At 33.0% G+C, this 23,992-nt stretch overlaps 1 pseudogene; it reads left to right on the forward strand.

Annotated features, from left to right (window-relative positions):
- The first annotated feature begins 540 nt into the window (after window positions 1-540).
- Window positions 541-19,877, forward strand: LOC128238846 (calcitonin gene-related peptide type 1 receptor-like; annotated as a pseudogene).
- The last annotated feature ends 4,115 nt before the right edge of the window (window positions 19,878-23,992 follow it).

Below are 23,992 nucleotides of genomic sequence, written 5' to 3' on the forward strand. Positions count from 1 at the left end.
AGAACAGGATGTAAATATATGAATACAATATGAAACTGTTGATTTTATATATGAAAGTTTTCAAATTGATAACAATGACAATAAATTATATCGAAACTAGCTTTCAATTGCTACTGAAACCACGGATCGTGACTGATCATAGATACCATTTGTTGCATATCTAATGTTCGTGGCGACCATTAATTATATCGTGGACAGTTTTATAGCTATCATATTGAGGGACATCAAATGTCAGTTCTATCGCGACCACTGTTACAATACAAGTATACGCTTAAACGTACTGTGCACTATCGCATTTATAGCCAGCCTCCGATTGTGGATGTACTATCTTTAATGTAAATATGATACATTCCGATAAGCTAATAAACACGGGCTTTGTGACATTGTGTAGTAATGCGGTGGGGTTTAAAACTATGAATTGTTCCTTAATGTACACATGAAGTTGTTTGCTTTTGAATTATTTATTTGTTTACTGGTTTTAGAAATTGAAGACGTGGAGTTGATATGTTAATAAATGCAGGTAGACTTGTAATCCCCTGTTTAAAGTTCACAGGCAGGCGGTCGGTGTACGGTGGAGCGTTCATATAACATTGGATTATATCTTTTCGATAATGAAGCTTTAGCAAGTTTTACCTAAATCAACAACCTAAGTTATCGGTTTAAATAAACAGATGTACGTGTATACGCGTTTCATCGCTAGTTGAAATAAAAACAAATCACGGGTTTATTAAACAATATTATTCTTAAAAACATTTTTTAGAAATATTGGATATGTTTTGTGTCGTAGACCGTTACTGACCTGTTAGAAAAGGCCTTAAGCTCATGATGTGCGTTTTCAATTGATGATTTAAAAAAAAATATTGTTAGATTCTGGTGATGGACATGGAGTATACAGATGGAATTTGCAGGGACAGGCTTTTTGAGCTACCAGTGAATATATTTAATGTGTTCTCTTGTTCCATGTGTTATAAATATCTTTTTCACACGAGAAATAAATTAACTCCTCAAACTGAAAAACCTTGGATGCTTGTTCCCACTGAAAATGGGCGGACACATTACTCTGATAACTTTTCCGTCTTAGCTGACGTTAAAGACGCCAAATATCGTGACGTCATATGCAACTCACTTAACCGTGACGACTGCACGCGCTGGACTGACTGCTGCCAGGCAGCAATAAGATGCTGTCAAAAACAGTTAGGCATCCCGCTGAGTAACGTAACTTCCGGTGTGTTCTGTCCACGCACGTGGGACGGGTACAGTTGCTTTGACGACGTCCTGCCCTCTACTCGAGTTCAGCTGTCCTGTCCCAGCTACATAGAGCATGGATCCACTTCCGGTAAGCTTTAGCTGGTTTCTGTTTCTTTTGCTGAATAATTAGTTGTAAAAACATTTCCTGAAACCTACATACAGCTGTTTTTGAAACATGCGTTATACCAGGGACTAATCAAGGAGTCGACATAAGAGGGGTGTAACTTATGGGTAAAACACTTTGACTTGTGCTGCTCCCTCATACCCTAAATTAAGTTGGTTTACAATGATTGTGGGGGAGGGGGGCCATTTGATTTATTTATTAATTGCTTATCTTTGCTATTATATTTAAATAAAAAAATGAACTTGAATCATATAGGCACCGTGTGCGTCTTCTCTCGATCCGCTAGTTTGAACAATAATTTAGTTAGCATTACATATTTGGAATTGGTGCTACAAGTATGTAACCGCTAAATGAAAATTATCAGTGGTTTATACTTTAACAATAATTTGCATTATGTGCATTGTATTAACTCTAGGCGGGTATATTTTATCAATCATGTATTTCAATCACAACAATTAAATTAGCGTAGGTTCTATAAATTAAATGTTTATCCAATATATAACTGAACTATTTGTTTTTCTGCGATATAAACCTCTTAAACACTTCCGTTTGCAAGAATTTAACTTAGAGCGTTTTCAAGAATTTAAATTAGTGTCTGTGCGCTTACATTGGTTTGCCTGACTAAAAATGTAATGAATTGATTTGTAAGCAACTTTATCATCAAAATGAGACTCAATGATGATATAAGGTTAAAATAAAATTTCATTAAAATATGAACCTCACTGATACAATCCAGTTTGATCATTTTCGATTAAAATTTCAGAGTCAATTTAACAACATTTTGCGAAGACTGAGTAAACATAAACCACTGATAATGTTCGTGCCGGCCACCTTGACCGCTGGCTAAAGTGTCCATATTTTTAGATATCTAAACAGTATATATATATATATTGGATGAAACTAATACCCTGCCCGTATTTGATTTGTTGCATAGTGTTATTTAACGGTGGAATGTGAAGGGGTTCAAGCACGGCATTTGTCAGTAATTTGAGAAGATTAAATACATTATTCGCCATTATTAAACGGGAGACTGTGACTATTCTTTTAATCATTTAAAGCGATGTATTATCGACGTCAAATTAGCTTGTATTGACAAGTCTAGGCTTATTATGAGGACAAACTGTACTTGCCGATTTTGGGACCATCTGGTTGCCAGTCATTTTAACCTGTTCCATGAATCGCAAATTATCAACAAACTTGAAAGATATTATTCAGGTGACATATTTTAAACACTAAAATAATCGAAGTGAAATATCTTGATGTAACCGATAATTGAAAAAACATACTTCCTCGATTAAAATCGACAAGGAACTCAAAATGCTAAGCCGGTAGTAGGCTCTAGATGTTTAACTTGACAACTAAGACCTTTTAGTCAATACAATCAGACATAAATTTATTCATGTGTGATATGAGGTGCCTTCAAATTGTCGCTTATCACATACTTAGCTGATAACAGTACCACATTTACTTATATCAGTGTACAATTTAAACGACTTTTAAAAATTGTTGCTTATCACATACTTAGCTAATAACAATACCACATCTACCAATATCAGTGTACAATTTAAACGACATTTATGATTAAAGTATTATTCGTACAGCGACCTTTTGCTTGTGGAAACGTTGCAAAACCAATGTGTTATTATATTTTTTTAAATAATCTTTTTTGATTTTTGGTTATATCTTGCGGTGCACTTATTAGTTTAAACTTTTATTTGGTGTTTGTACATTCCATCGTTAAGAATATGTCACTTGATGAAACGTTTTAACATCGGATAAAATCAGATATTATTATCCATTAAAAAAATCCATAATGGCCGCCATGCAATTCTGCACAAAAAAATAATTTGATTAAAAAATCACGTTATATTAAACATTTTTACCAATTCAATTATTATCCTACATAAAATTTACAAGAAAATGGATAATTGGACCAATTTATAGCCCATCATGCTCTAGCTAAATGAAATTGCTTGCCGCAACATTATCACAATATCTAAGACAAACAAACCAGCTGCAACATTTGTAAAACTGTCTTGTTCTATTCCTTATCTCGTTTTCGATTCAGAATAATGTAAATACTTTTCCGGTTAATTTTGAACCTTAATTACATGGTACTGTTTCATTAATGAGACAAACATGGGTTTTAACAAACAAATGTTTCGCGTTAAAATAGTGGCCTAACGAGCAAAAAACAGTACAAAAATCAGAAACGTAACTGCGTAATGATATCAACGGTTACATTATCAGTTATATGCAATTTAGTATGAATTGAAATTTTTACCTGAAAAAAACTTCATACTTTTAAGAGGTAATAACATGCTTGTTAATATCAGTTTATAACTGAAAATTGATAAATAGATATGAGACACAAGTTTTCGTCATTTATATTAGTATGGCATTACATGTTAATAATTGATTTTGGCTTGAATAATATTGAAAATAAGATTTGAAATCCTTTTTTTTGTTAATGATATTATTATTAACAATTGATTATGTTGAATCAAATATAGAGCTACCTTTATCAAGTATTTAAGCAAATCGTTATACAGTGTAGAAAGTAACAATGCAACCTACTTAAGTGACTTGCTTTATTGTTTGATGGTTTTACTCTTAATATACTGATTATTCGTATTAGTAATATTGGTTTTTGTATATGCGTTCACCTGTTCATACTGAATATAGTACTTATTTACATGGGTCATGGCCTTGTGGATGTTATGCAACTAATACTATAAAACTTTGAAACAGTAAAATTATATAGACACACGTAACATGCTAATGTGTGCTTATACTTCATGATAGTGTTAATTTGAAAATATTGGTATAACTAAGTTAGCTATATCTACGAATGATATTATCAAAAAGTGTTTGTATAACTTATTATGATTGTTTGTCAAAATGATTTTCGAAACACAATGTAAATTTCTTTATGAAATATGAATAACTACTTATACAAAATCAATCTTAAATGTTAACCATGCCTCTGGCAAAATTGGGTACAATAAAACAGATACTACATCCAATTTTTGTGATCTAGCGTAAATCGCTACTCTCGAAAAAAACATTATCATTTAATATCATAAAAGATGAATTTTCTTCTTATCATTGAACCGAACAGTTTGATATGATAAACTATGATACAGTTACTGTACATCAATTTAGGGCAATAGCTTATACTCGTAAACACTCTAATACACAATTGCAGCCTCAAATACCTTCTCCGCTGGATTTGTCAACGGAAAGCGATTTTATGCTTATACCCTCAGTAAAATACACAATTGCAGCCTCAAATACCTTCTCCGCTGGATTTGTCAACGGAAAGCGATTTTATGCTTATACCCTCAGTAAAATACAATATTAATATTATATATTTACCATGCTAAATTCGCTAAACACTGTCTTTGAGTTTTCAGTTATTCAAAACTGATTTAACGATTCTGGGCCAATCAATTCTAAACGAACACAAACAGATGTATGATGAATAGAACGTTATGTTACTTACTTACTATATATGACGTGTTGTCTTATAGGCTTACAGATCGGAGATATACTTGTGTTGCAAGAGTAAATATATGTTGATGTTGAAACGCTTATGAAATATAGAATAAATACTATCTAGTTTTGTTGTAGTAAATACCGAAACAGAAATATTTAAATACTTGGGGAAAATGACCTGACGATGTGATATATTTGATATCATTTCAAAGACATGTTTTATGCCGACTTGACAAGAAAGCTTTGAAAAATTGAAGCTAATTTTCAATCGACATATATTGGATGAGATAAAAATGAGATTATCATTCTAAGTTGGTGTCACCAATATTAACATCAACAGGATTATAATCACAATATTATATTGTAGACCGTAAAAGGCAATATAAAAGATTCCGCTCGATGCCAAAATTTGCTATTACGCCAATTATATTTAAATATCTGAAGATTTCAGGGTTTTTGTTGTTTTCAATTCCGTTTTTTTCTGATATCTAGTATTCTCTATAACCATATGCGTCTTTAAAATTTATAAAACATTAGTAAAAGCTATGCAACCAAATATTTATAATTTACATTTTCAACTATAACTAAATACTCGTTATACCAATGTCAGCCAAATATAAGTTCATGCTCTAATTACGCTCTAGCGGACGGAAAATATCTTAATTAACAATACCTTGGTGGAGTTATTTGCTCACGAGACAAGACTACATTTATTTGTCTGTCTTAAAAATATATTGTTTCGTCACCAATTCATATTCATACAAAGACAACAATTTCAACGGACTTTTATTATTGCAAAAATGATACATTATTTCAATATGTAAGATAAAAAATGTGTAGGATGTCCTCAAAGTCGATGTTTCTTTTCTAACGAAATCCCACGTGTGACCCATTCAAAATGCTGTTTTACTATGTACATAACTTATGTTATCATATCGGCCGTGGATTTGCAAAATATTTTAGATGTTGCATAACAAGACTTATACGTGTATTCTTACCTTTAACTACGCGTACATGTTAGACATAGGTAAATTTTACTTTAAACGTGCACTAGAAGGCTCGATGAAACTCCAAACTGTATCCTTTTTTCATGCGTTCATACAGTAAAAATCATTGGCTGGATTCATTCGTAATAAGGGGCTGGCTATATCTAATTGTTAGATACTTGACGTTTATAAGTTCACCTGATTTTGCTGTTGTTGAAAAATGTAATGGCACGTTCCTGATATCCATAAATTAGTTCAAAATATAAGTCGTCTCCTGTTTCGGGGACCGTTTCACGTTTTCACGATTACACATACATTTGCTGATAGATATATGTTGATAAATGTGTGACCTGCATATTTAGTTTGCTCGTTGTGCGTATCTCATTCCGTGTCTGGTAGGTCATAGAATTGAGCTTTTAAATAAGATTGCTGTTTAATTGTTGGCTTAAGTGCCTGTCGCTGTAGTTTCAATCGTATCCTGAACAAGCAACGATCAGTCAGAAACCTTTCCATGACATTTTGCGAAATACAACCCAGAAGCGCAAACTAAATCTAAAGAATACAACTTATTATAGTAATTGATAAAAGCCGTATATCATTTTAAAGCCATCATACAGAACTTAACGCAAACAGTAGTGAAATAATGAAACAATCATAAAATGAATATTTTTTACTACTTTTGTGTATAGCCTTGAAAAGCTTGCCCTGGAACGATCGTTATAAATGTTCCGACAAACAATATTTGTATTGTATAATAACAAGTTCAATGCTTATCGCAATAAACTTGAGACGACTTGCAAAATTGATTTATATGTTCAATGCAAACAAAGTCCATGAACGCATAAACTGTCCATTACTATCAATAAAATTGTTGAATAGTAAAACAAAATACAGTTGCCTGTAGAATGGCTTCAGTTTTGACACAAAGTCCTTTCCCCTGAGAAATATCATATTGTTTGTGTTCTAATGTGAACTCTTTTACCACATATGTTGAAAATTAGATTTCTATGTATGTATTTACAGAAAACTTGACAATGAATTTAGAATCATTTCGCCAATAGCGCTACCCAGGCGATCCTAATATCAATTATTAAATGATCCAACGATCAATGAGTCTATAGAAATATGATGTAAATAAAATGACCTGAAATGGACAAAAAACCTACATTTGACATAAATGATTACTTACTGTAGCGTGTGAGTAACAAAGCATTAAGATTCAATGTAATATGCATCTTAATTTTTTGTTACTCACCTAATAACCATCATTTCTTTGAAGGATGTTATTCTTATTTACTGATATCATTTTCAGGTCATGAGGTCAGCGTGTTGATTTAACGAATTACTGTAGGGGATACGTAGCATATGTCCAATCGTCAGCTGGTGTCCAATTATGTCAATTGAAGTCCGGGGGTGCCGTAACAGCTCCGGATATAATGATGATATATATAAAAAATGCGTTATAAATTATACTTAACCTGTCAAATATTAAAGATTTTATTTTTTTTTACATTCAAGTTTGGATATTTAAATGATGCTTTTTTATTTATGTTCGATCTTCGATTTCTGCTATAACAACAACAATAGCTGTGATGTCTGTAAATCCAGCTATATAACAAAGTAAATCAAGTTTATTTAGTGAGTAAAGTCTTCGCCATCTACAGCCTTTCAGGACAACGAATTATAACAGTTGTGTTTATATTTTTAGCATACGCGTACAAAGACTGTTCCGAAAATGGTACATGGTGGGTGAACCCGGTTACAGGCTCGGAATGGACAAATTACACCACATGTGTACCGAAACAGGTAATACCGTACCTGATTCTATCGATTAATAATTAATCTGCGTACCGAAATAGGTATTTCAAATTGAGTTTAAACTATGTGCTTCGCTTATTTGTGCTTAAAGCTGACAGCTTATAGAATAAGGCTGGAGGCGGTTTACTGGATAGAAACCAACTCTAGTGACTAATTTGAGAGCCCTGTGTTGATCGGAGGCACATCCTATTGGTCGAATGGCGGATTCTTATTCTCAGTCATATGTACTGTTTACTAGCCATGTAGCCAATAATTTGCCCTTGTATTGCGTTAGAAGGAAATATTACCATAGTAACTTTATTGTTGCATAAATTAACATATCTTTTTTATATTCTAAAACATGTTGAACATGCGCTTGGATAAAAACAATTCCTCTTTAACGTTCAATCATTGTACACTGTATTTATACATGACGTCGGCATGCATGAATAAGGTCAAAATGCACTGCAGATGGTGGAATCGGAAACCCATAGTTTGTGATATGTAGTGGTAGCGATTTAAGGATGTGTTTAAACAAACAGTAAGCTTCCATATGCTGTATAAATACTGCCATGTATGTGGTGCGGGCGTGAAACATTCTTAAATTACAGTTCAATTTACCTGCATGTGCAATTTTCTTTGGCTTTAGGTCTGTTATCACCCTTGATAAAAAACAACAACAATTTGTTGTAAACAATAACAGGGGAGTGTTCGACAAGAGATTAACGGTCGTCAGTGCATTCATCAATTTTATGAATTTTATATATTAAACATTTGCAGTTATCGTCTATGAACTATTTTCATGATCACCCAAAAGGTCGTAACATTGCATTCATACTTTTCTTTGTATGTTATTCTTCGTTTGATTCAAGTTTGAGTGTTTGTCTGCACCGAGTCGCCCGCATGATTTCCGCTTTGTGCGTGTTTTTTTTTTGTTTCGCACTTTTTAGTATTTTTGTATTAATTTGGATATGTGATTTCAGTGAGAGATTTTTTCTCTTGCACAAGGGCGCTTTTGCATTTAATATTCAAAATGTGTTTGATGATTAAAAAAAACTACATGGAAGAGCTAAAACATAAGCCTGTTTTAACGCGCAAATTAAAAAGCCAATCAGACACTTAAATGACGCAACAAAGCAAGAGACACAAGTACAACAATGTCAACATATCGTTATCAATAAATGTAGTGGTTATCGCCCTTGAACGGTTGGCAAAAATAAGTGAACGTTAAATATGTACTCTTAATCCCAAAAAAGTAGTAACGTAATCCATACAATTGTCAAACGTGCGCAGATGGCAGAGCGATCTGTGTGAAATAAACGACTTTACCAAGTCATGTAGGTCGACAAAATTCTCTCTACGAAAATAAGAGCTTATATTCACCCTCAAATCTGCTCTACATGATATGGAGCTGCAGTAAATAGGGTAAATCGTTGATTGTCATTGGAGAACATATGTGCGAACACCAAATATGTATGCATCTCCTCATCCAATTTATGATAAAATCGGTATTCATTTATTGGGATTTAGTGCATACAATTAAATAACTATATCAGATAAATGTCGTTGTATGATTTTATCTTCCTCTAGATTAGTTCCGTGCTCTTCAGTTAACTCCATATAATTATGCACGTGTGGTCTGTTTGCAGTGTATGTAGGGTGTACGTTTTTGCATTGTGCCTCTCGTTTTTTTCATTACTCTAAATATGATACTTGACACTTAATTTGCTGCCTACTTAGTGTGTTCCTGTTGTGTTCAATATATTATTGATTAATTTGCAGTTGACTTTGTATCTTTAATTGCATAGCTTCAATTGAATGTATATGTAATTAGGATTGCGTAGCATTTAACATTATTTCCTTCATCTATAGTACGGATAAAACCAATCAACGAATACTTCTTGCCGCCGATTTAAATTAGCTTTACATAACTGTAGGTATAATTTTCAGAGCCCGATTGTTTTCGGCTGGAGAGAGCAAAGCAAATGTCATATGGACCTTAGCATCGCGTTTCTGTTTAATAAGTATGTTGTTAATCATTATTCTTCCGATTAGCAAGACGTTAACAGTAGTTATAGACGTAAACAATAGTTATTACCAAAGGTAATTTGAATCAATAAGAGGATTTCAGACTGAAAGATATAAATGCCATACAATAAACTGCGTCTAGGTTGAAAGTCGTAAATGCCATTCATGCGATAGCTGTTAAATAAAATGGCCGTGTTTTCTGTTGGAATAGGCATTTGAACAAAATCACGCTTTGTCATATTTTAATGATAATAACTGACGCCCTATTTAGTCGAAGTGTCTTTATACCTTGACATTGAAAGTCAGAACAGACAATTGAAACATAGATGTAAAACAGCTTAACCTGATATATATGGCGAGTTTAATTCAATGATGTAACAATAAAGATAGGTATCGGCTATGTTAATCGCGCTTCATATTTCAAATTTGGTAAACGTAGTGGCTTAAATAGATATAGTAGGCCGTGCGAATATCATACGACAGATAAACCTGACTTTAATGATAGGTTGATTACTAGGTTGATGCTATTTGATATAGAAACAAAGTATACAGAATGCGTATTGCAGCTATTATATTTGAACTTGATGAATACGCAAACAAACTCACAGCACGACATGAAATGACAACAATGTAATTAAGTACATGTCCCTATTTCCTATGAGTTAATCAATCACCATTATCTCCGTCAACTTGCAGGCAGCTGAGGGTGCAGAAAAGAATCAAGCTACATCTCTGTCTCTTTCTCTCCTTTATATTCGCTTCCTTAGTAACTGTCACGTGGGATGTAGCTGTCTACCTGGATCGATTGCAGAACGAACGGACAAACACTGTTATGCATCGAAATTCTGTAAGTGATGTTAATCTTAGATACCTTAGATATGTTAAACATTTGCATATTGCAGCACTTTTAATCTTTAACAAAACCCTTTGGATGTCTGCTTTGGAAGGGTTAACAATTTGAAGAAAGGGTAAATATTCAGTACATTTAACAATGCATATATCTATAATTCAATAAGCAGATTAAATATAATAATATGTAAAAGTTTCAAATGTAAGTATGTGTTGATCATGTTATAGAGATTCAATATCATGAAAATTCAGAACATAAATTCGCTATAATTGTACTTGTATTTCCAATCAGTCAAATTACAAACAAATATATTTGTAAAGTACTTTTAGTTTCTTCTAAATTTCGTTATTCGATAATTGTTTTGTTTAATACAACTAATAAAAAACGATTTGCAATCACCTATTTCGTCATAAGAGTCTTCATCAAATTAAGGACAATGAAGCAAAAGAGTTTGCTTGGAATAGGAACGATTTTATCATTCAAAGGCAGCCATCAGTCTCAGATTAAGCTCGCATTTAGCTTGGAATTGTATCAACCAGAAAGAAAAACGTATCCATATATAAATAATTTAATGAAACAATTTACAACATAGACTTCCGTCTGTATTTTGCGATATACATATATCTTTCAACGTATCTGGTTTAAATATTTTATTCCTTATCGATTGAATGCTTGTCAGACTATTGAAACAGTTCCCATACGAACATTGTCACGTTCTTGGACAAAAACTTACTTGAATTTTGTGGAAATGAAATCATTCAAACGAACTGTCATAGTTTTAGCATAATATATAAATAACTTATTTTAATTCCTTTCACATAATAATATTCACATATGTGGATAGGAATGGGAATATGATCATTCTGGCCCAAAAATGACATTTTGAGATATTGTAACCTTTATGATGCCAAGTATTTCTAGAACAAAAATCCAAAGTTCCAAGTCAAAATTCACAAAACCTTAAAAAATATAGTACTTTTCGTAACACGGGTGTAGAAATCGAAATGAACAAAATGTATGGTCTAATGTGTTTATTTAGAATGAAATATCCATGTCAGATAAGTATTATGTCAAGGACCATTTACATGTAACATATAAGTTTTAGCATAGAAACAATAAGTACTCATCGTTTGATTACAAAAGTTAACGAAAAGTTCATAACTGCATTTGGTTGCTATGGTAACTATTGATAATGCCATGTTCACTCATTTTCTAAATGTTTCTCAAAAAATAATGTTCTTCATAAAGTTGTGTTTTAAGTTATTGACATTTTTATGATACCAAGCAATTGCAGAAATAAAATCTGAAGTTGTAAGTCAAATATTAAAAAACAAAACAATGGATATGGAACATTCTGTAACAGAGGGCTTTAACACAATTTTAACGAAATGTTCACTAAATCTGTTCTTATTTTGAATGATGTATACAAGTCAAAATATTTAAATATGAAACAATCTTTACTAGTATCACATTAACTACAAAAGGAAAATAACAAGTATACATCGCTAATGTCCATAATGATAAAGAAACTTACAACAAAAGTCAAAGCAAAATTCGGTTGCTATGGTTACTTATGAAAATGCTATTACCAATCATTTTTGAAAGTCTGCATATTTTTTTATTTATAAGTAATTGGCATCTTTATGATACTTAGTATTTACAGAAATAAATCTAAAGTTTCACGTCAAATTTCACAAAAGTTAAAAAAACAAATGAACCATTTTGAAACACTGGTATAAAAAACAATGTGAACAAAACTGTTCTAATTTTAAATATAATATATATGTCAAGATACCTGTTTAAATATATAACTTGTCTTTACTAGTGTTACATAAACTTCAAAATTAAAATAGCAATTACACATTGCTTATGTCCATAATGACATAGAAATTGGCCACAAAGGTCAAAGCAAAAATCGGTTGCTATGGTTACTAATGAAAATGCTATTTCCAATCATTTTCAAAGTCGGCCACAAATAATGTGTTCTCAATATACAATGCGTTTTAAGTTATTGGCATGTAAATGATACCAAGTATCTAAGGTATAAAAAAGTTTCAAGTCATTTTTGTATAAAGAAATCAAAAGATATGGATCATTCTGTTACACATTGGTAAGCCAGTTATAAAACAATGTCCACTAAAATGTTCTTACTTTAAATGCAGTGTCCATGCCGAAATACTAACATAACTGTCTGTTATAGCTAACACATAAACTAATTCATAGAAACAACGAGTACACATTGCTCATTATATGTACAAAATGACATAAAAGAACTACATAAAACAACAGTCTGTTGCTATGGTTACATGTGGTTATGCTTTAACTCATTTTGTTTCATAGTTGCCACAAACATTTGATCTACAATCAACATTTCACCAACAAATGAGTAAACTTCGACTTTACACAGAGTTGGTTTAGGGCATACTGCAGATCTTGATGACTCAGATCTAAAGAATGGACCAATAGAATCTCGAAGGTACCATTGACGTGCAGCATCTAGGCACGGTGCATGCTTTAATTCAGGCAAAACACCACATTCTGGACTCATCCTCAAAAGAATAACTTCAATTTCTGAGGAATCTACAAACTCTTTGCATACTACAACTCCTGGTTTATGTTTTGATACATAGAAATGTTGGTATTTGGTGATATTCTTTAGAGTTTTGAAATATGTATCTAGGAATGATTTCCAACTGTAAACTGTGACTGGCTGCTGGGGGTCATTTACCAACTGTGGGATGTTGTGGCCGGACTTTGAAGAGGCGAAAACAGTGTGGGCAATTTCTTGAAGATTCTCGGCATTACAGCATCGCCACTTGACCTTCCAGTTGCCGAAGTGACAGTCAGGAGCAAGTTTGGTGTGCCCAGCCAACATAGTGTTTAGCGTTACACTCTCATGCAGTCCTGAAAATTGGAAGTTGGAAGATCTGTTTAGTGTAAATAAAACTTATCTATATTCACAAAAAAATATAACTAAGCAAATGATTTTAACTAGGGTATAATAAAATTTTCAAGGCATATAAATCTTACAATAATGGAGTGTTAACATATATGTTTATTTAGTTAACATATTCCATAAATTACTGCCAACTACACTTTAACTTCATCCAGTTCTGCATCCTTTAAAATTAAAGCACCAATCGCAGATATCAATGATGTGATTGATTTCAAAAGACAGTGCATTGTCCTAAAAAATCAGACTAACAATTATTAACAGATTAGAAAACTTTTCTGTCATTACACGTCACATGGCATACCAAAGCACAGAATTGTTCTTGTTTTGGCCGACAGCATTATCGAAATAAACCAGGAAAATTTAATACATTCTTTTTTTTTTCTTTTTTAATCTATATGCAGTACATGAAGAAAGCAATAATGAGAGAAACATTTCATTAGCCATGGTTGAATCCAAATATCCAATTGTTATCAATCATCGAATGTGAAATGGAAAAAAAATCTGAGTAAGAATGTGTTTCATGGTGTAATATATGTTAAGTTTCATCAACTTTTATATTCTCTTTTGATTTTCATAATCTCTTCTCAGCAATAAGGATGAAGTTTGCTTAGGCTGTTAGAACCTTTAATCCATTTAATATTCTATAGATAATTTAAATTAGTGAATCACTAAATACCTCAGCATGTTTTTCACCGACACCATAGTGCTGAAAGTAGTGGTGGGCCAGGCTCACGACACTGTCACTTTCTTTCCCCGGCCATTCGGCCTCTTCCACCAGATAAAATGTCTACTTTCCTGTACAAATAAATGTTAACTATTGTTAAAGGGACTATAAACCAGATTGGCACCAAAAACGTTTTTTTCTGTAACAAATCCAGGACAATTATTCAATAAAATGTTTTACTCTTTGATATCATAATTGTAAAAAAAATACCAAAATGTAAATGTTCGATCCGGATTCGCCAAAATTGCAGTCCAGTGTTGTATCTACTGTGCTACGAAGGCTTATTCTAAACCTTTGGAATATCTAAGCTATATACCTTACTTTGAAATATAAGGTGATAACATCGACAAGCCAATCACACATACAAATGAATTCTACTAGGTATACATACCTAGTAATCTTTTTTAATGGTATACGAAAAAACTGCGAAAATATAATTTTAAACTATGTGGTACTTCAGTTAGTTAGTTTCAATTCATTGTACTCATTGATACCAAGTTTATGTCAGTTTTCAACAATTTTCTTCTTCTTTTCCGCTATTTCATCATACGGAGTATAGCCCATTTAAATGATTTCACAAATAATTATAAAATTTTACTGAAATAGTCAGCAAGAGGATAATGTAGACAACCCAAAATGACACTAACAGATAGCTATATAACTTTTACAGATCTTTATTTCTAAGTAAAATTCATTTTTAAAATCCAAGCTAAGATCAAGAGTGTTTAACTTGTTTACGTTGAATCTTTCAAAAGGATTTCTAAGTATGGCCAAGGTAAAAGTCAAATCAAAGCTAAAAAAATAATTCTGACTTGGAAAGACAATTTTTACAGGTACATATAATTATTGTTTAAGATATGTCTTATTCTGTTACTCCATGTTTAATTCAGAGTGACGTCTAACCATAAAAACATACCTGAATCTTAGGCACACATGCTAAACACTTGACACTTCCGTGGGGTGGCGAAATATATCCGCCCAACTTGTTGCGCATGATGTGGATAGTGGACTTGATGGGCAAAATCCCATGAGTAGGGGTAGTGCACATCTTGGCTACATGGTTCAGCACCTTCAAGGACAATAATGATAGCAAATAAAAAAATCAAATAGTATTTTATTTTATGAAAATAGGTGATCCGAACCGTTATTCAGTAACATTCAAATGATAGTAGTATACACTGCAGTTTGTTTACATTTTACATCTCCTTGACATCTTCAGGTCTCAGAGTACCATCATAATCATTTGACAAAGTAAGTAAATCATCGTTGATTATTTCACAATCAAAATCATCATTATTCATCAAACATGATAAAATTGACCTTTCATCTGAATCTTTTATTTTTTGACTTTGAGAAGACTGCACAAATTCATTAAAATAATGATTGTCAAGTTAAAGGAGTTCATTTGCAAAATCTGGATCATAATTTTGAAAATATTCTATTTCATAAGGTACCGTCGAGCCCTGTGACAACGTTTAACATTCAACCTTGCCAGTCATTATCGGTTGCTAACAACAATAAAATGTCGCAGAATTCACTTCCGGGTTTTGTCAATTACTCTGATTGCCATGTGAAATTACTGTCAAATTGCATTATCAAGCTTGTAGATAGTGTTATACTGATTGAACATAATCATTTAATGATGAAATAACACTTTATTTGCACTTAAAACATGTAATTCCACAATTTAAACCCAGAAACGTTGAAATTTAACACCGGATGTTCCCCGTGATAACCCGGGAGACGGTGTCTCTGTTACTGCGCAATTTGTCAGAATGTAAACAAATATCGGTTATAAACGACCATTTCATGATCAAACATATTCTGATTGATGTCCTTTCGTTTCAAAAAATAAATTAATACTGTTTTTTTTTTCAAAAACGCATCAAATCATCGGCCAGATATGTTTGCACCTTACCGTCATACAAACGTAGTTACCAAAGTCCAAAAGCCGAACAGCTGACCAACTCTTGCGGTAAATTAAACACACGTTAACAGGTTATGACCAACTAAATATCATCACTGAGTATTGCAGAGGGCTTATTGCTGAAATTGACTTGTTTTTGTATGTTGACAACTTAACTAAGTTTTAAGCTCGAAAAAAACATGAAAAATCAAGGGGAAAAGAGTGCGCGATTTTTTTTCTCGTTATTCACGTTAGCGCCACAATGATCAAAATCGCGTTCCCATCCATTATCCGTTTTAACGTATGGATTCTCAATGCCAATGTATGATAACAAATTAGAATGTTTTGTTCTTTGAAATAATTCAAGTGATAAAATACCTCTTTTAGGTGAAATTAGCAACTGTCATTACTGTTCTGCATTTTTGACATAGTTATTATCGGTGTATTAATATTTAAGTGTTAATACAACTATAAATTCAGTACTCTACAGTTATAAATCTCTTCATTTTAAGGGGAAGTATAAAACATATTGCAATGTTCACGACTTCACAATCTCATCTGTGTTTCAATGAGTTGTGTTTAGCTCTTTCCGAGGTTTTCTCCTGACAAAAACATTTTTGAAGATTGATTACACTGAGAATAAAATAAAATTGACGAAAAATGCACAATTCGCTTAAATGTCATACAAACATTTACAGGGCACATCAACATCAGTATTTTTTTTGGAAAAACTTGAAATAGCTGCATTAGGACTGTCACCTGGTGGCCAGTCAGTTATTGAGCGATATATGGTTTTCTTTATTTCAGGCGGGCTGTAAGCTACTGTACATACTTACACGGTACGTTAGCACGGCAAACTTCTTTTGGATGTTTTGTGAGGGTTTGTACCTCCACCGGCTTATCGTCCACGCCTTCTCGCCGCCAACGACACTCATACCGTACTATGTATTTGGTTGGGGTAAGCGATATTTATTAAGTATACTTTTTGGCTTTGCGAAATACATGTAGTACATATTTGCTCAGTGAAGAAATGGCAACAGACATAAGATACTCCAGGTGTTAAATTGCACATAATGTTGATCGGTTGATGTTCTGTGGTCTTTGTCTAATTTATAAGCATTAAACACAGTGCAGTTGTATTGAAATGCATATTACAACTCAATCAAATCAAACCAAAGCAAAACTAGTTATTAATGATACTCAAAGAGAAAACTGTATACGTGATAATATCGCTCCTGTCTTTCTTCCTCAGTTGGTGCCTGGATACCATCTCTGATCTACTCTATAGTCAGAGCAACAAAACAGGAATATAATTCGAGGTAATGGTTTGAAACCGAAAATATTCCATAGCAGGTATTTTTGCTGTCCATTTACGGCTATACACACCTATACATAATTTGTATTTTGAGCAGGACTCAGTAATGTAACATATATATGAAGATAAAACACTATATATAATTCAATCTAGCTTGAGTATTATATAATTTGATAGTTGCTTTTCAGTTACATGGACAAATCTATAAAATTTAAAATAACCACATAGGCCTTTTGTTTTAATGTTCTTTCTGTGCGTGTGTTTGTGCATTGTTTGCTTCGTTATCGATACACTCATAGTGTTTGTACCACTAAAAATAACAGCTGGTAAAAGGGCAACTATAGCCTTGTAGTTACATTACACCATTATATATTGTTTCAGTTGCTGGGTACACAACATAGGCACATATGAATGGTTACTATACACACCCAATCTCCTTTGTATTGGGGTATGTAAGATTACGTAAGAATGCACTTAAAGCAAAACTAGAAATAATCTCTTTGTGTATACAGTTAGCATTTTGACGCTGATATTAAAGTAAATTTAATTCTACAGGTTTTGTGCAATCCTTGCCATTTCGCTACATGCCACATTTGATATCAACACTACGATGATAATCATAACAAAACATCTGAATACAATGATGACTACTGTTATAACTTTTTCACCATCCTATCATTATCATTAATTCTTTATCGTTTCAGGCAAATGTACTCTTCCTGGCGAATATATTGAACATTTTATGCTCTAAATTACAAGTACATCCAAATGAACCGAAGAATTACAGGTAAATCTAGTGTCTAATTTTGACATGTGTATTTTAATAAGACGCTTGGATATATTGTAATTTTGCATTTATCATATATCTACTATGATTACATCTTTTATTTACTGTTTGTCGTTATATTAATATGGTGAATGAAACCAAAGATAAAAAAAAACATTTCAATCACAAGGCATTCATTTGTTATCATACATTTTCATATCAATATATATATGAAAAACTACAGAAACAAGCTATTGACGTTATCAACGATGTATAATCCTTGACACACTCCTGTATTCCCTAACGAGTTACAATATATGCCACTTCGTTTATTTATGCATATCGATAGTCAGTTAAAAATCGAAAAGTTAACTGCATACCAACCGAAGAGGAACATTTTCAAATTTAAAAAAATATATGTTTTATAAATGTATATGATAATAATTATGGAAAAAAGCGTCTTGATTTTACAGATGTATGTTTCGCTCAGTTAAACATTGAAAAAACGAGTTTAATAATAAATTCATTAGACAGCATTACATGAATAAATTTTGTTAATTTTAACTGTAAAATTGTACCTAAATTAAACCCACGCACACAGTAATAATCATAATGAATATGTTATCTTACAGGAAAGCGTTAAAAGCGACGTTTGTATTAGTGCCTTTGTTTGGTCTCCAACAGTTCCTTGTGATATACAGACCCCCGCCTGGGACCACGCTGTCGTTTACTTATGAGATACTGCAGAAGGTCATTCAAAATACACAGGTACACGTACTGGTTACAAATTATCCTTTAGCAAAACACATCTTAATATCATATAACGGTTATACCCTGGTGCGCTACTTGTAACAACAATAACATTGTTGTAACACGTGGTGTGCGTATGTAACTATATAACGTTATAAGGCGTGTAGAAGATTAATCTAAAATTAGCATTGTTTACCTCTGTGAATATAACTCGACAATCGCGTAGAATATGTGTGTACAATCAAGAAAATTAGCAAACACGAATTTCGACAGGAATGGTTGTAAAAGTCACTGTGCTGCAATTTTATTACAATATTATGATGTTATGTTTAGTTATTGACAAAATTGTTATTTATAGCAAGTATTTAAAACAATTGACAATCTAATAATTATGTTTCAAATGCTTTAACTCTTATTACAGGGGGCGACAGTGGCGTTAATTTTCTGCTTTTTCAACGGAGAGGTTTATGCATACATGAGGAATTGCATTGGATCTCACATAAACATCGGCACGTCATCTAAACATCATAATCGTGATAACAGCATGTCTTCTGCAACACAAGTAACGTCATACGCATATGTTGCGAGACGAAACACGAAATGCAAGGACAATTCTGGTAAAAGTTATATGCCACTCACTACAAGTAGTACCACAAAGGAGCTTACATCACCGACTCATGGTCATGTGACATTTTCTGTATGACGTCAGAACTGCTTTAGTCGAATGACTTTTATATACCGACAAGTGTTGTAGACATCATGGCCAGCAATAAAGCATGTCTGATTGTGTATTGTACAGTTTTTACTATCTTTAGAGTAAAATGTCAAGAGCTATTTTCTATTCATTGTAAGTGTTTTGTATTTGTATGGTTAATGTTGATTTATACATTGAAAGATGGCAGATGAAAGTAACATCTGCTTCTATTTTTTGTCTGTAAAACACTTTTATCTTTTATCTCTCTGATTGTCATGAGTGTTCAATAAAATCAACAATGCAAATATTTGCCACTTATTTTAATATTATTGCAAATTGAATTAGTTTGACATGGGTAATCCAAGACAAAAGTAGATTAATAAAACCAAATGTGGTTCGCGTTTCATAACGCAAACTTGCCTTATGATAAAAAATCAACATATCGGAACACAAGCAGCAACATACAAAAGTTGTGTGATAGATATTAAGGAAAACTGCCTTTTATTCTGCCTTTAATTCTCTATACTCAAATAAATTGATAAGCAATACACTATTAATCAACGGTTCTTGTGTATCACGTAAATCTTTACATAATTAGGATTATAACATGTTCGTCTAAACCAGGTTGTCAATTATATCTCTATTGGTAATATATCGTAAGGGGCCATGTACCTTGACAGTGGGATCATTATCCCTTTCAAATGCAAAGTTTTACAGGACTTTGAATAATTTACATTACCAACTTTATTTGTATTCCATAATAATTCAAATTATAGATTTTCACTAATCGATTTAAAAATAAGCTAGCAAAGATTCAGCGTTGAAGTGGGAAATTGAAAAAAGAACTCGAATGAAAAACTTTACACCTGTAGACGAGTGCTTGTTTAAATCAACTTAATGGTGGGATGTGAAATAATACCTAGCTATTATCATCAGCCATTTTCATTAAGAAAAATGCATACCACAAAACGTATCCATCTTTGCATTTAAGGCTTTTGAATGAAACACAGTATGCTCCATTGTAAGTGATTGTTGTTCAACAGTACTTTTAACGAATTGCATATCACAACAAACCATATGAGAAAGTAAGATTACAATTTTATAAGAATTTCATATTTCATATCGGCCTAGTTATACATCCGTGTTTAGTAAAGCGAAAGCAAATACTACTGAGGACAAAAAACTCGGCCAATGTAAAATCAATAAAATAGTATTAATTAATAAATTAACTATTTTGTATGGTACGACAGTTTGGTTTAAAACATTCTCATAACTTACCATAAGTTTATATTGAAATATTTATGCAAAAAGCTACAGAAACATGCTCAGTAGCAAAAAGTTTAAACATAAACCCGTTTTAGTGACAATGGGCAAACGCCAAAGACAAAGAACACAAAATCACAAACAAGAAACATAGAACAGCACAAAACTCTACAAACAGCACAGTGCATAAATACTACACACACACACACACACACACACACACATATATATATATATATATATATAAATATATATATATATATATATAAATAATTGGTATGTTTATCAATAATTGTTAGGTAACGCCTTGGAACGGTCAGTAAAATGTAAATTTACTGGGGGTTTAAAACAGTTTATCTGCACAAACCTCACTCTTATTCCAACAATCCTTAATAAAGATAAAACGCAAAAGGTAAATCTTATCAAAGTATGCATTAACTTGAGGAAACTTATCAATAAAACAAATAATAATAAACGAAAATGTAAACCACAAGTACTTCTATGATTAGAGATCCCAACTCTATCTGCAGACGGAGGGAAACAATTCAGAGCACCTAATGCAAATACCTTTCTAAGATACGATGCAGTCATCGTTAAAAACTAAAAACATCACACACAGTCTGCCTTATAAAATGAAAGGTTTAAAACTGTGTGATCATAGAGTTTCATAATAAAAAGCATCATTGTACTAAAACTGGGAACAAATAAAGAAAAACCTTATTAAAAATAAAAGCGACTAGTATATGCTATTCTCTCCTTCCAAATGATTAGAAAACGTAAAATATTTGAAGAAAAAGAGGTCACAGCCAAAACACTCAGAGTAACCCAACACGTGTTCGCCAAAAAAGGTTTTAAAGATAACATGAATTAGCAAATTCTTCATAAAAATCAAAGCACTGAAATTTAGTTATGAAAGGATGCTATATTCAACCCAATATTTTGTTTCAGGTATTCATCTTCAATAACAAGAAGGCAAGTGCTCTTCAAAATATTGCCTTTATATCCACGGTTTAAATAAAATCCAAGTAATTCATTAAGTCTATCTGCCCAACTACCTGCTGGAAACGTTTTAATTTTTCGAATTTTCTTTAAAACATAAAAATCGGGATGACTAATACTATCAGCAATGAGCGATTTAAGACTACTATTATACTTTGATATGAGATAATCATGACCATTTACAAATTTTGAGAAAGTTTTCCTTAATTTAAAATATCTGAAACACTGTTTTAGAAGTTTTTGCGTCATAAGTTTACTGCGAGAACTGAATTTTTTTACATCCTACATATTGTACCAAATCTTATCAACTGTTCAATAAAAACACCTTTTTGAAGCTTTTTTAACCCTTTTTCATTCATGATTGCAGCTTTTCTAGACTGGACTTTGAGGATTTTGACATGCATTCCTTTAGTGACCTTGCACACACTGATGTATTAAGCACTGTTTAGTCTAAAGACGCATATTTTTCGTCTTTTTTTCGTGAATCGTTACCAAAATGTTCACCTTTGCCGTCGATCTTGTCTGTTTCAAAAAACGCAAGTATCGAAAAATCCACGAAGAGGTTAGATACAAGTGTCATATCAATTCGTACAAAGTGGTTGAAGTGTTTAATAGGCAAGTTATTCCAAATATGTTTTAAACGAGGCGCACAGTTTTCAAAACAGTCAGTTAAATGGCTGCCATTTTAGATAAATTCCGGCGTATTTCTCATATAAGGGCGAGTTTCGACAGCCAGTGAAAATGATCCGTTTCTCTAAACCTGTATTTGACGAGTTTGGTAGCCAATCAAAACGGCAGAAACTCATATTGGCCGACTTTGGGCAAGTTTTGCCCATAGTGTCGTCAATGTCATTTGTCAAGTATCGCGTCAATTAGGTAATAGTTGATTTATAAAGTAAAATATGCTGTCAAACGATTGAACGTTGGACTATTACTGCAGATTTGTTTTAAACTATAGAATGTAAGAGCATTTTCTATGCACATTGGTGGTTGCTGGTGAAATTCCTGTCAGTTTACCTGTAGGAGTTCCCTCAGTTGATTCCTGTCAGGGTGACCTGTAGGAGTTCCATCAGTAGATTCCTGTCAGGGTAATCTGTAGGAGTTCCCTCAGTAAATTCCTGTCAGGCTGATCTGTAGGAGTTCCCTCAGTAGATTCCTGTCAGGGTGACCTGTAGGAGTTCCCTCAGTAGATTCCTGTCAGGGTGACCTGTAGGAGTTCCCTCAGTAGATTCCTGTCAGGGTAATCTGTAGGAGTTCCCTCAGTAGATTCGTGTCAGGGTGATCTGTAGGAGTTCCCTCAGTAGATTCGTGTCAGGGTGACCTGTAGGAGTTCCCTCAGTAGATTCCTGTCATGGCGATCTGTAGGAGTTCCCTCAGTAGATTCCTGTCAGGGTGATCTTTAGGAGTTCCCTCAGTAGATTCCTGTCAGGGTGATCTGTAGGAGTTCCCTCAGTAGATTCCTGTCAGGGTGATCTGTAGGAGTTCCCCAGTAGATTCCTGTCAGGGTGATCTGTAGGAGTTCCCTCAGTAGATTACTGTCATGGTGATCTGTAGGAGTTCCCCCAGTAGATTCCTGTCAGGGTTACCTGTAGGAGTTCCCTCAGTAGATTCCTGTCAGGGTGATCTGTAGGAGTTCCCTCAGTAGATTCGTTTCAGGGTGATCTGTAGGAGTTCCCTCAGTAGATTCGTGTCAGAGTGATCTCTAGGATTTCCCCCAGTAGATTCCTGTAAGGGTGACCTGTAGGAGTTCCCTCAGTAGATTTCAGTCAACGTTACAGGCAGAAGTATCCTCTCATTTAATTACCAAGAACATATAATACATGTGTATGTGTTGATTTTTGAACTGATTTGTTTTGGTTCGCAAAGATTTGCCTTGATTACGTAATGTCGAAATATAACTCTAGTTTTAAATCAAAACTATTATGACGTTAGTTCATAATAGCGACAATATTAGTACTATAACTATGAAATAAATGCTGACATCAAGTCTGAGTTCAGACAAACGTGGCAAAACAGCAGATCTTAAATTCATTGTTATTTGCTTCGAAAGTTGGGTCTTAATGATGAAATTTGCTAATTTGTTTTACC

Source organism: Mya arenaria, chromosome 1, assembly GCF_026914265.1.
Source record: "Mya arenaria isolate MELC-2E11 chromosome 1, ASM2691426v1".
Lineage (NCBI taxonomy): Eukaryota > Metazoa > Mollusca > Bivalvia > Myida > Myidae > Mya > Mya arenaria.